Raw genomic sequence first — 12,465 nt, forward strand, 5'->3', positions numbered from 1 at the left:
AAGGGAGGGTGGGGGTTGGTTAGGGTTGAAGGAGCAGTTTTTAGAAAGAAGGAAACCCACTCCTCCACCATGTCTGTTGCCAGAGCGAGGAGTGTGGGTAAATTGGAGGCCACCGTATCGCAGTGCAGCAGTGGAGGCCATGTCATCGGGCGTCAGCCAGGTCTCAGTGAGGGCTAGAAAGGAAAGGCTGCAGGAAGTAAAGAGATCATGGATCGTGGATCACGTGGAGCTTGTTGCAGACGGGGTGGGCATTTCAAAGTGCACCAGAGAGAGGAAGCAGGGGAGTGGGGGTCAGTGGCACAGATTTTAAGTGTGAGGGACTGCGGTAGTTTCTCTTAGTGTGAGAAGGATGGGGTGAGGATTAGTGGGATGTAAGGTGAGGGGGCGGGGCCACAATTGGGGGATATGTCGTCAGCAGTGGGAAGGAGCAGAGAAAGGGAAAGCATGGGGGTGAAGGAGAGTGATCGGCTTATATTTTAGTACGAGAGGTCTGAGGTTAAGGAGCAGGTCTGCTGATGAAGCAAGGTGGGGGGGTAAGAGAGAGGGGGAGATAGTTATTTGGTTCGAGGGTGCAGGGGTTTTGGGTTGGCGAAGAAGAGTGAGGATTAGTGAAGCAAAAACGGCGAGGGCAAATGTGAGCATGGTTAAAGAGCAGGGGAAGAAAAGAAAGGTAAGTAAAATTAGAAGACAGTGGTTATTATTACCCTCTGACCGATTTCTGGACTTTTTCTGGTATTTGGTATACTGGTATCTGGTATAAGGCTCCATACAGTACAATGAGCCACATATATTGCTCCATACAGAATAATGAGCCCCATATATTGCTTCATACAGTGTATAATAGGCCCCATTGATTGCTCCATACAGTATAAGGAGCCCCATATATTGCTCCATACTGTATAATGGGCCCCATATAATGCTCCATAAAGTATAATGAGCCTCATATAGTGCTGCATACATAATGGGTCCCATATAACGCTCCATGCAGTCAGACAGTATATGATGGGCTTCATATAATGCTCCAGGATATGATGGGCCCCATATATGATGGGCCCCATATATTGCTCGATATGTTATGGGCCCCATGTTATTATTATTATTATCATCAATATACTTAATTTGGACGTGTCCGTGTGTCTGTGCACAATGAGTCATCCACAGCTTAACATTAACTTAGGTATCCATAGTTACTACCACTAGCAGCTAACTGCCTGGGCATAACCATGGATACCTAAGGAGAGGAGCTCTCCCTGGTGGCGAGTTAAGGCATAAGCCTTTTTGCAACACTCAGGCAACACTGAGGCAACAGTGTGAGGCAACATTGCAAAGATGGATCAAATTGAGCTCACTGCTGCACAGAGAAGCGAATCACATACGGATGCGTAACCTGCGTCTTAATGAAACAGAAGATAAACTAAATTATCGAAGAACTGCTGATGCAGCGCGACAGAGGGCGGCCAGAGCAAGAGAAACAAATTAAGTAACTGAATCACGTAGAGTATGTAATGCTGCACGACAACGAGCAACACGCAATGCGCTAAATGATACACATATTTCACAAAAAAGAGAACAAGATAGAATACGTGTCCAAAATGCAAGAGCAACTCGATGACGGCACATTACATTTGCCTCTAGAGGACTTCTCAGTCAGATTGATGAGACACGTATTGAAGAGCACTATGCTGGCGAACTGACATTTCGATGTCCTGCCAATCTAAAAATTTCAAAGACGAAATGGCGCAGCAAGATAGGGCACATCTAATTACATCCCATTCGTATGGATGATCAATTAGTCAAGTTGATGATAGGAGAGCATAAGCACTCCAATAACTTTATGGTTAATATAATTCAATACAATAACTCTCTTGCTTTGGCATCAATGGGAACACAAGTAGCACCACCTACTGGGCATAGTCCATACTGTTTTCAAATTCATGGACAAATTTACCACAGAACTGCCCCATTGCATCCCGCTGTGGGTAGTACTCCCAAGTTTGCCCAGATTTATATTTTGGACAGTGAAGAAGCATTAAGTACAAGAAGTCAATCAAATAAAAAGTGCCTCCCAGCATTGCTATCATCTCTTGGAGAGAAAATGAAAGCAATTAAGCCACTCGCAAGAGCCTTCACAATGATGAGGGAATTTGAAATAGAGGAAGAGAGGATTGCTGAATTAGAAAATCACGATCCACTCGAAATAACAGTGTAAATTATAAATTACTACAATGATGACCAGAGGCGCTACAATGCACCAAGGTGCAACGAAGTAGCTATAAGTTATCAAAATGCAATGGGTGAACCCCCATTTAATAGGGACATCTGAGTTCACCTCAAAAGTGAAAACCAAACCATTCAAATCAGATTTCTTCACAGAAAGTGTGATGCAATGACATATCCACTTCTATTCACATATGGGGACAGTGGCCAATTTCCCTAAGTGTGCAACATCAAGGAATTGGTGACATTCATCTACCATCCATACCAGTGGATCAAGATCGATAAGAAAAAAAATCACCCTGTTGCAGTACTATGCATACAGGCTTGCCATTCTTGACGAGTTCAATCCCTTTTAAATGCTGGGAAGTGGACGCAACAATTTATCGTTGACAGTTACGTCAAAATTGAATCCGACAGGATCGAATATATAAAACAAAATCAAAAGGCATTACGCGTCGACAGTTATGCTGACATTATGGATCACATCCATAATGCTGCCTTACACCAAGGGCTAAAAGCTGGGACACCAGTAATTTTACCGTCCACTTTCATTGGAAGCCAATCAATGTTGAGATATGTGCTTCAATAAAAAGTGTTAAATATCTTTTCAAATATGTGTACAAAGGACATGACTGTGCTGATATCAAGTTTGATACATTAAACTGGAATGAACCAGCCATGTACCTAGATTCTCGGTATGTAAGCGCTCCTGAGGGCATGTGGAGAATCAGAAAAAATAAAATGCATGATGCTTCACATACCATTAAAAGGCTTGCTGTTCACCTTGAAAACATGCAGCAAGTGTTTTTCGAAGATGGTAATGTGGATATGGTTATTTCAGACTCAAATGCCTCTACTCTGCAGGCTTATTTTGAGCTAAACTCAGTTGAAGCTTCCACGCGTCAGTATTTGTACAGTGAAATCCCTGAACACTATATCTGGGATAGAAAAGCTCTACCAGAAGGATGGAAAAAACGACGGGCTCAATTGGGGAAAACAATTGCCTGAATGTACTGTATATAGTCTCTTTAACAGATGGTGAGCTTTATTACCTAAGATACTTCACGTAAGAGGAGCAAAGTCTTACGCTGACTTAAGGACTGTCAATGGAGTTGTACATGACACGTATAAAAATGCGTGCATTGATCTTCATCTTTTGGAAGACGATTCCCAATGGGAAGATGGTATAACGGATGCAATCGCTTTCCAAATGCCCTACCAACTTCGTGAATTATTTTCTATAACTTGTGTATATGGGGAACCAGCTAAACCATTGGCATTATGGCAAAAATATAAAACTGAATTTATGGAGGATTACACCAGGCGGTATACTCCAGAAATTGCTGAGTAGCTGGCTCTTTGTGATATTAATGAAGTGCTCTTAAGCAATAAAAAGTCCTGTGCTGACTACAGATTGCCAACTCCAGTAAATGTTCCAGATGAAATACTGGACCAACTGAATTATGCTGTAAAAAAGCAGGAGGCTGAGCAATTGAAAGCTATGTTTAATGAAGCTTAGAAATCAGCTTTCGATGCAATTATGCAAGCAGTCAATGCTGCATCACAGCCAGACGACACTAGCTCACACTGTTTTTTTCTGGACAGCCCAGGAGGCAGTGGGAAGACATTTTTGTACAACTGCTTGCACAAGACACTACAAGCAGAAAAGAAGTCCATTTGCTCTGTAGCCTCCACTGGATTGGCGGCTACATTACTACAAAATGGTAGCACCTACCATTCCAAGTTTGGCCTTGGAATTACAACAAATGAGACCACAGTGTCAAAATTAAGCCTCGCTTCAAGCAAAGGAGCTTAGGGAGTCATCTGTCGTTATTTGGGACGAAGTAACAATGACCCTGTTTTAATATGAACGCTGTGGATAATTTGTTCCAAGACATATGTGGAAAAAAAAGACCATTTGGAGGAAAAGTTTTCATAAACAGTGATGACTTTCGTCAAACCCTACCAATAGTGGAAGGTGAAAAAAAAACAAACAAATAGTACAGTCCACCATTAAATTCTAAAAATTCTGGAATCAGTTTTCACGGTTCCAGTTACAACAGAATATGAGAATGTCTCAGGACGAAGTTGAGTACAACTCATGGTTACTGAAACTTGGCAATGGAGAGTTGTCAAATGTATATGGTCTACCAGAAGACACAATTGAAATCCCGAATTCTTTTAATGAAGAGGGTGATTTAATTACAGCTATTTTTGGAGACTCAATTGAGATTACCGATCCAATGGTAGAAGCAATTGCCAATAAAGCAATTCTTATGCCATTGAATGATGACGTTCACACCTTGAACAACAAAATTCTTAGTCAAGTTCAAGGTGAACACTCAACATATCGCTTCCTCGACACAATTGCGGCACAATTGCGGAAGATGAGGGTGTGATTCTCACAGATTACCCTGTAGAGTTTCTTAACTTTTTGAATCCCACTGGGATGCCTCCTCATGAACTAAAGCTGAAACCAGGAACTGCAATTATTAGTGATGAGCGAATATACTCGTTAGTCAAGATTTCTCGAGCATGCTCGGGGGTCCTCCGAGTATTTTTTAGTGCTCGGAGATTTTGTTTTTCTTGCCAAGCTGAATGATTTACATCTGTTAGCCAGCATAAGTACATGTGGGGGTTGCCTGGTTGCTAGGGAATCTCCACATGTAATCAAGCTGGCTAACAGATGTAAATCATTCACCTGCGGCAAGAAAAACTAAATCTCCGAGCACTAAAAAATACTCGGAGGACCCCCGAGCGTGCTTGAGAAATCTCGAGTAATGAGTATATTCGCTCATTACTAGTGATAATAAGTTAGGAACGCTTTAGTGTCTTCAGCGATCCCAAAGCAATCCCTCTCAAAAACGCCCAGTTATGGACAGGGTTTATATAAACCCAGTGCAAATATTCTAGTTCTATTTCCGGGACAGCAACAACAACTTTTAAGATCTTGCTTGCAGCTATTGTCGGAAAAAAATGATTGTTTTTTACTTGGGACCAAATATCTATGCAGGACACTCGGATGTATGTGTTATAAAAAAAACATAAATCAGAAAAATTTACCTTACCTGTAACATACTCTGTACACATATGTCCGTCACACCAGGACAAATTGTCATCTGTTGCAAGTAAATTATAAAAATAATAAAGGTTACCATTCAATGAGCAGAGATCTTCAAAAACCTTGAGGAATTAGTATTCACAGAAAATATAGAACATTGTGTAACATTTTATCATACAATAAATCATCTTTGTCAGCTAATAATACAAGTGATGTATGTAATGTAAGAAATTATGTTACATGGAGCAAAACATATTATAGAAAAATGTGAGAAAATAGAAGAACAAGGTGAATGTGACAAAGTTTCCATACTAGATATGTTCAAAGCATCACTCCAGGGCTTTTTTTTTTTTTTTTATTCCAGTGCTGGATTGATGCCACTAATCGAAGTTCCCTGACCCTAATAATATACTTATCAGCTGCTGTCTCCAGCTATTCCTTCCCATGCTGCCATCTTGTGACCACAACTTCTGACTGACCGGAAGGCAGAGGTAACGGTCATAAGGTCTCAATGTGAGTCTATGAGAGACTTGTTTTGGCTCTCATATACTTACATTAAGAAGTGACTTTTGCAAGTGATCTGCAGGTCACAAGCTGCTGATGACTGACAGAAGCATCGCCAGGAAACAGGGCGGCTACCAGGAATTTCAGGGCTCCATACTGACAAAATTATTGGGCCCTCTTGAGACTCCTCCCAGGCTACACCCTAGCTCTGCCTCCAACCTTCCACAGTCCCACCACCCAATCGTGGAAATACTCCACTTCTGCACCACATCCTCACCAATTACATATTAACAGTTCCCATCTAACACCAGATCACATACATAGCCAGCAGCTTATGTTTTGGCCAAAATATTTTTTAAGCCGCCACCACAAGGTAGACTCTTTAGACAGCACCCTACTCTACTCTAAACTATTAAAGATTTGTTAAAATATCCTGTACTCTTTTTAGGTATATTGTATGTTTCTTTAAAGAAATGTCACATACATTTTTAAAAATGAACAATAATACAATATACAAGGAACAAATACCCATCACACCATGACCAGATCATATATTTCCACCACAAAGGAACCAAATAATGCTACATACAAGGAACAAATACTGCCACATGACCAGACCACATATTTCCACCACACAGTGACCAAATAATACTACATATAAGGAACAAATACCTCCACACCATGACCAGACCATATATTTCCACCACATAGTGACCAAATAATACTACATACAAGGAACAAATACCGCCACACCATGACCAGACCACATTTTTCCACCACATAGTGATCAAAATATACTACATACATGGAACAAATACTTCCACGCCATGACCAGACCATATATTACCACCATATACAAGGAACAAAAACTGAGACACCATGACCAGACCACATATCACCACCACATAGTGCATTAATAATACCACATTATACACAGTAGCTGTGACGACTCAACATTTGTTCTTAATTATGCCAGATGTACAGTTGTGGCCAAAAGTATTGACACCCCTGCAATTCTGTCAGATAATACTCAGTTTCTTCCTGAAAATGATTGCAAACACAAATTCTTTGGTATTATTATCTTCATTTAATTTGTCTTAAATGAAAAAAACACAAAAGAGAATGAAGCAAAAAGCAAAACATTGATCATTTCACACAAAACTCCAAAAATGAGCCAGACAAAAGTATTGGCACCCTCAGCCTAATACTTAGTTGCACAAGCTTTAGCCAAAATAACTGCGACCAACTGCTTCCGGTAACCATCAATGAGTTTCTTACAATGCTCTGCTGGAATTTTAGACCATTCTTCTTTGGCAAACTGCTCCAGGTCCCTGATATTTGAAGGGTGCCTTCTCCAAACTGCCATTTTTAGATCTCTCCACAGGTGTTCTATGGGATTCAGGTCTGGACTCATTGCTGGCCACCTTAGAAGTCTCCAGTGCTTTCTCTCAAACCATTTTCTAGTGCTTTTTGAAGTGTATTTTGGGTCATTGTCCTGCTGGAAGACCCATGACCTCTGAGGGAGACCCAGCTTTCTCACACTGGGCCCTACATTATGCTGCAAAATTTGTTGGTAGTCTTCAGACTTCATAAAGCCATGCACACGGTCAAGCAGTCCAGTGCCAGAGGCAGCAAAGCAACCCCAAAACATCAGGGAACCTCCGCCATGTTTGTCTGTAGGGACCATGTTCTTTTCTTTGAATGCCTCTTTTTTTCTCCTGTAAATTCTATGTTGATGACTTTGCCCAAAAAGCTCTACTTTTGTCTCATCTGACCAGAGAACATTCTTCCAAAACGTTTTAGGCTTTTTCAGGTAAGTTTTGGCAAACTCCAGCCTGGCTTTTTTATGCTCGGGGTAAGAAGTGGGGTCTTCCTGGGTCTCCTACCATACAGTCCCTTTTCATTCAGACGCCGACGGATAGTACGGGTTGACACTGTTGTACCCTCGGACTGCAGGGCAGCTTGAACTTGTTTGGATGTTAGTTGAGGTTCTTTATCCAACATCCGCACAATCTTGCGTTGAAATCTCTTGTCAATTTTTCTTTTCCGTCCACATCTAGGGAGGTTAGCCACAGTGCCATGGGCTTTAAACTTCTTGATGACACTGTGCACGGTAGACACAGGAACATTCAGGTCTTTGGAGATGGACTTGTAGCCTTGAGATTGCTCATGCTTCCTCACAATTTGGTTTCTCAAGTCCTCAGACAGTTCTTTGGTCTTCCTTCTTTTCTCCATGCTCAATGTGGTACACACAAGTACACAGGACAGAGGTTGAGTCAACTTTAATCCATGTCAACTGGCTGCAAGTGTGATTTAGTTATTGCCAACACCTGTTAGGTGCCACAGGTAAGTTACAGGTGCTGTTAATTACACAAATTAGAGAAGCACCACATGATTTTTCAAACAGTGCCAATACTTTTGTTCACCCCTTTTTTATGTTTGGTGTGGAATTATATCCAATTTGGCTTTAGGACAATTCTTTTTGTGTTTTTTTCATTTAAGACAAATTAAATGAAGATAATAATACCAAAGAATTTGTGTTTGCAATCATTTTCAGGAATAAACTGAGTATTATCTGACAGAATTGCAGGGGTCTCAATACTTTTGGCCACAACTGTAAAACCATAAACTGTTGTCTGATGTAAGGAAAGAAGGAGGTATTGCATCCGGCACTTTAACACGTAGAATAAAAATCAAAAACCTTTATTCAGCATGTCAAGGCATTTTAAAATGATAAAAGAACCTGACGCAAGTTGAAGTGCTGGATGCAATCCCTCCTTCTTTCCTTACTGTGGCTGCGCTTCCCAGCGGGATCAGCACTCACCTGCAAAGTATTGGACTCAGCCTCATTTGGATTTGACTTGCAACAGATGCAAGCTCTCTGACACCCTCTCGTTTCTTCTGTTGTCTGAAGTATTGACTCTTCTTGTAGGATGAATATTAATCACTAATATTATCTTCTACAGTTTATCTTCTGTTATCTTTGTAAAATAGTAAGGGTACTGTCACACAGAGCAATTTTGATCGCTACGACGGCACGATCCGTGACGTCGCAGCGATCGTATGATTATCGCTCCAGCGTCGTAGACTGCGGTCACACGTTGCAATCACGGCGCTGGAGCGATGCCGAAGTCCCCGGTAACCAGGGTAAACATCGGGTAACTAAGCGCAGGGCCGCGCTTAGTAACCCGATGTTTACCGTGGTTACCAGCGTAAACGTAAAAAAAACAAACAGTACATACTCACATTCCGGTGTCTGTCCCCGGCGTTCTCCTTCTCTCCACTGTGTAAGCGCCATAGCCGGAAAGCACAGTGGTGACGTCAGACGTCACCGCTGTGCTCGCTTTCCGGCTGGCAGACGCTCACACAGTGGAGAGAAGCTGAGACGCTGGAGGACAGACACCGGAATGTAAGTATGTACTGTTTGTTTTTTTACGTTTACGCTGGTAACCACGGTAAACATCGGGTTACTAAGCGCGGCCCTGCGCTTAGTTACCCGATGTTTACCCTGGTTACAAGCGAACACATCGCTGGATCGCTGTCACACACAACGATCCAGCGATGTCAGCGGGTGATCAAGCGACGAAAGAAAGTTCCACACGATCTGCTACGACGTACGATTCTCAGCAGGATCCCTGATCGCTGCTGCGTGTCAGACACTGCGATATCGTAACGATATCGCTAGAACGTCACGGATCGTACCGTCGTAGCGATCAAAATGGTACTGTGTGACAGTACCCTAAGGCATGGCCACTGAACAATGATGTTTGCTGATATGCTAACTATGTATTATGCAACGGAGCCAGTTTGTTGACTTTGAAAGCAGAGAGGGAAAAACTATGCAAATCATTTAAATAATCAAGTAAGGGTACTGTCTCACAAAACGATTTACCAACGATCACGACCAGCGATACGACCTGGCCGTGATCGTTGGTAAGTCGTTGTGTGGTCGCTGGGGAGCTGTCACACAGACAGCTCTCCAGCGACCAACGATGCCGAGGTCCCCAGGTAACCAGGGTAAACATCGGGTTACTAAGCGCAGGGCCGCGCTTAGTAACCCGATGTTTACCCTGGTTACCGTCGTAAATGTAAAAAAAAAAAAAAACAGTACGTACTCACATTCCGGTGTCCGTCAGGTCCCTTGCCATCTGCTTCCCGCACTGACTGACTCCCGGCCGTAAAGTGAAAGCAGAGCACAGCGGTGACGTCACCGCTGTGATCTGCTTTCACTTTACGGCCGGGAGTCAGTCAGTGCGGGAAGCAGACGGCAAGGGACCTGACGAACACCGGAATGTGAGTACGTACGGTTTGTTTTTTTTTACATTTACGACGGTAACCAGGGTAAACATCGGGTTACTAAGCGCGGCCCTGCGCTTAGTAACCCGATGTTTACCCTAGTTACAAGCGAACGCATCGTTGGATCGGTGTCACACACACCGATTCAACGATGACAGCGGGAGATCCAGCGACGAAAGAAAGTTCCAAACGATCTGCTACAACGTACGATTCTCAGCAGGGTCCCTGATCGCTGCTGCGTGTCAGACACAGCGATATCATATGGATATCGCTGGAACGTCACGGATCGTACCGTCGTAGCGACAAAAGTGCCACTGTGAGACGGTACCCTAATTCTACTTAATTTAATCATCATTCTTCCCCTTACTGTGATGCTAGACTGAAGGACACTTGTTAAATCTAAAAATAGGTTACATGCCACTATATAAAGAGACTTTTTCTTCTGACCAGTGTGACTCTTCAGGATCTCAGCTTGTAGGGTACTACAGGCCCTGCTGGTAGAACACAGGACTGCTTCATTGACCATCACTGAAACCCCAGAGACGTCTTAAAGAATTCAGAGTGGGACAATCCGTTCTCCTGGCCACATACCTCGCTGCTCTCGATTAGCTTCCTAAGTTTGTCATTACCTCCTCACTGTGGGGCCCTGCCAAACCTGAGGAGCCACTGGTGGGGGTATGCGACACTGGAAGCAGCTCTAATCCCGGTGAGTCAGCAGATGGGTGAGACTGTAATTTGCACCATCTTGGCAATCTGCTGGGACTGTACTGTATGCTATTGTGTGTTGGTGGCTCAATAACTTATTGCCACACTGTTTTACCCTCACCCTGTGTTGTCTGAGTAGTGTTCTGCCCACATTAAAAGGAGAGCGGGCATTCAGTGGCACGATCTCTGGTCCATGCGGTTCCTGGGTGCCCACCGATCCCCCGTGTCTCCACAGGAGCTGTGACTATAGTGTCACTGCACAGGTAATACAGTGATCACTGGTGACATTATGTACAGGACCTCTGTATATAGTACATAGTGTATAGTGTCAGTGTGCAGGTAACACACTGACTCACTGATGACGTCTGCAGTTGAATTCCTTCATCTTCATACAGCAGACACCACCATCACTTCTTCCAGTCAGGACTCGTCTCTCCAGAAAATAACAGTTATCTAAAGCACATTCCCACATTTTTCCCCAAACTCTACAATATGTAAGATGAAGGAAAAAAAAACTACTGTGTCGCCCTGCACAGTAACAGGACCTCTTCTCCCTCACACTGAAAACAGTATCCTCAAAAATAATATCCTTTAATTAGCCCCTACTGTAATAACGTTTCACAACCTGCTCCCACGTGTTCTCTCACTCTGGACCCCACGTGTCCTCCCAATCTGGACCCCACGTGTCCTCCCATTCTGCCACATGTCTCTCCAAACTGCCCCCGTGTCTCTCCATACTGCCCCATAGTCATCCATAGTAGTATAATGCATCCCATAGTCATACATACTAGTATAATGCAACCCATAGTTAAATATAGTAATATAATGCACCACATAGTTATATATAGTAGTATAATGCACCCCATATTAGTATACTGCACCCCACAGTTAAAGTGGGTACGGAAAATATTCAGAACCCTATACATTTTTCACTCTTTGTGTCATGCCGTAAACGGCGATAAAGGGGCAGGACGGCATACTGGGACCCGCACCTGACCCTGCCACTATAATGGGGCCCTGGCTTTCCCTAATCTCAGGTGTACCTATGATGGTTAGGAGGCCTGAGCCGCCAGCGTATCCCTGTCTCCTGAGTTGGCCCTATCAGTGGCCCCCTCTCCCCCCAAAGGAGGTGGACTGCACCAGTGTAACAATTCAACAAACAACAGGGTAAACAGACAAGGTAACTAAAAGTCTCAAACTCACCAAATGCTCACACAACCACAGAGGAAACACAGAGCAGGGAAGAGAAGGAATAAACCAGGAAGGAAAACAGGTTTTACATGCAACCAAAACAGCAGACACCAATCTCTGTAAATATACCTCCAACTCCAACACTACGCTCCTTCAACCTCCAAGCCAGGCAGTAGAACTGATCCCTGACAATAGCTGAAGTCAGGACTGGGTCTATATAGAGGATCAGATTGCAAGATCCACTTCAGCTGAGAGACCCAGCTCTCAGCAACACAGCAATAAGGTTAACTCCTGCACTGCTGGCACAAAGCAGCCAGGTCAGAATACAGGTGAAGAGCTTCTGTTCACTGTGTGTGAACGAGGCCCAGAGCGCTGCAGTTCTCTGGAACCTCTCTGTCGCGGAAGCCCCGTGACACTTTGTTTCATTGCAGCCATTTGGTAAATTCAAAAAAGTTCATTTTTTTCACATTAATGTACACTCTGCACCCCAT

At 43.3% G+C, this 12,465-nt stretch overlaps 1 protein-coding gene across 1 annotated transcript in view; it reads right to left on the reverse strand.

Moving 5' to 3' along the window:
• Positions 1-12,164, reverse strand: part of REL (REL proto-oncogene, NF-kB subunit) — an 83,307-nt gene extending 71,143 nt beyond the window's left edge. Inside the window, exons 1-2 of the mRNA XM_077282752.1 lie at positions 12,104-12,164; positions 5,286-5,336 (exon numbers count right to left, since the gene is read on the reverse strand). The gene's annotated coding sequence lies outside the window, so the exon portion shown is untranslated. The remainder of the gene's footprint in view (positions 1-5,285; positions 5,337-12,103) is intronic.
• Between the last annotated feature and the right edge of the window lie 301 nt (positions 12,165-12,465).

This window comes from Ranitomeya variabilis, chromosome 2, assembly GCF_051348905.1.
Source record: "Ranitomeya variabilis isolate aRanVar5 chromosome 2, aRanVar5.hap1, whole genome shotgun sequence".
Classification (NCBI taxonomy): Eukaryota; Metazoa; Chordata; class Amphibia; order Anura; family Dendrobatidae; genus Ranitomeya; species Ranitomeya variabilis.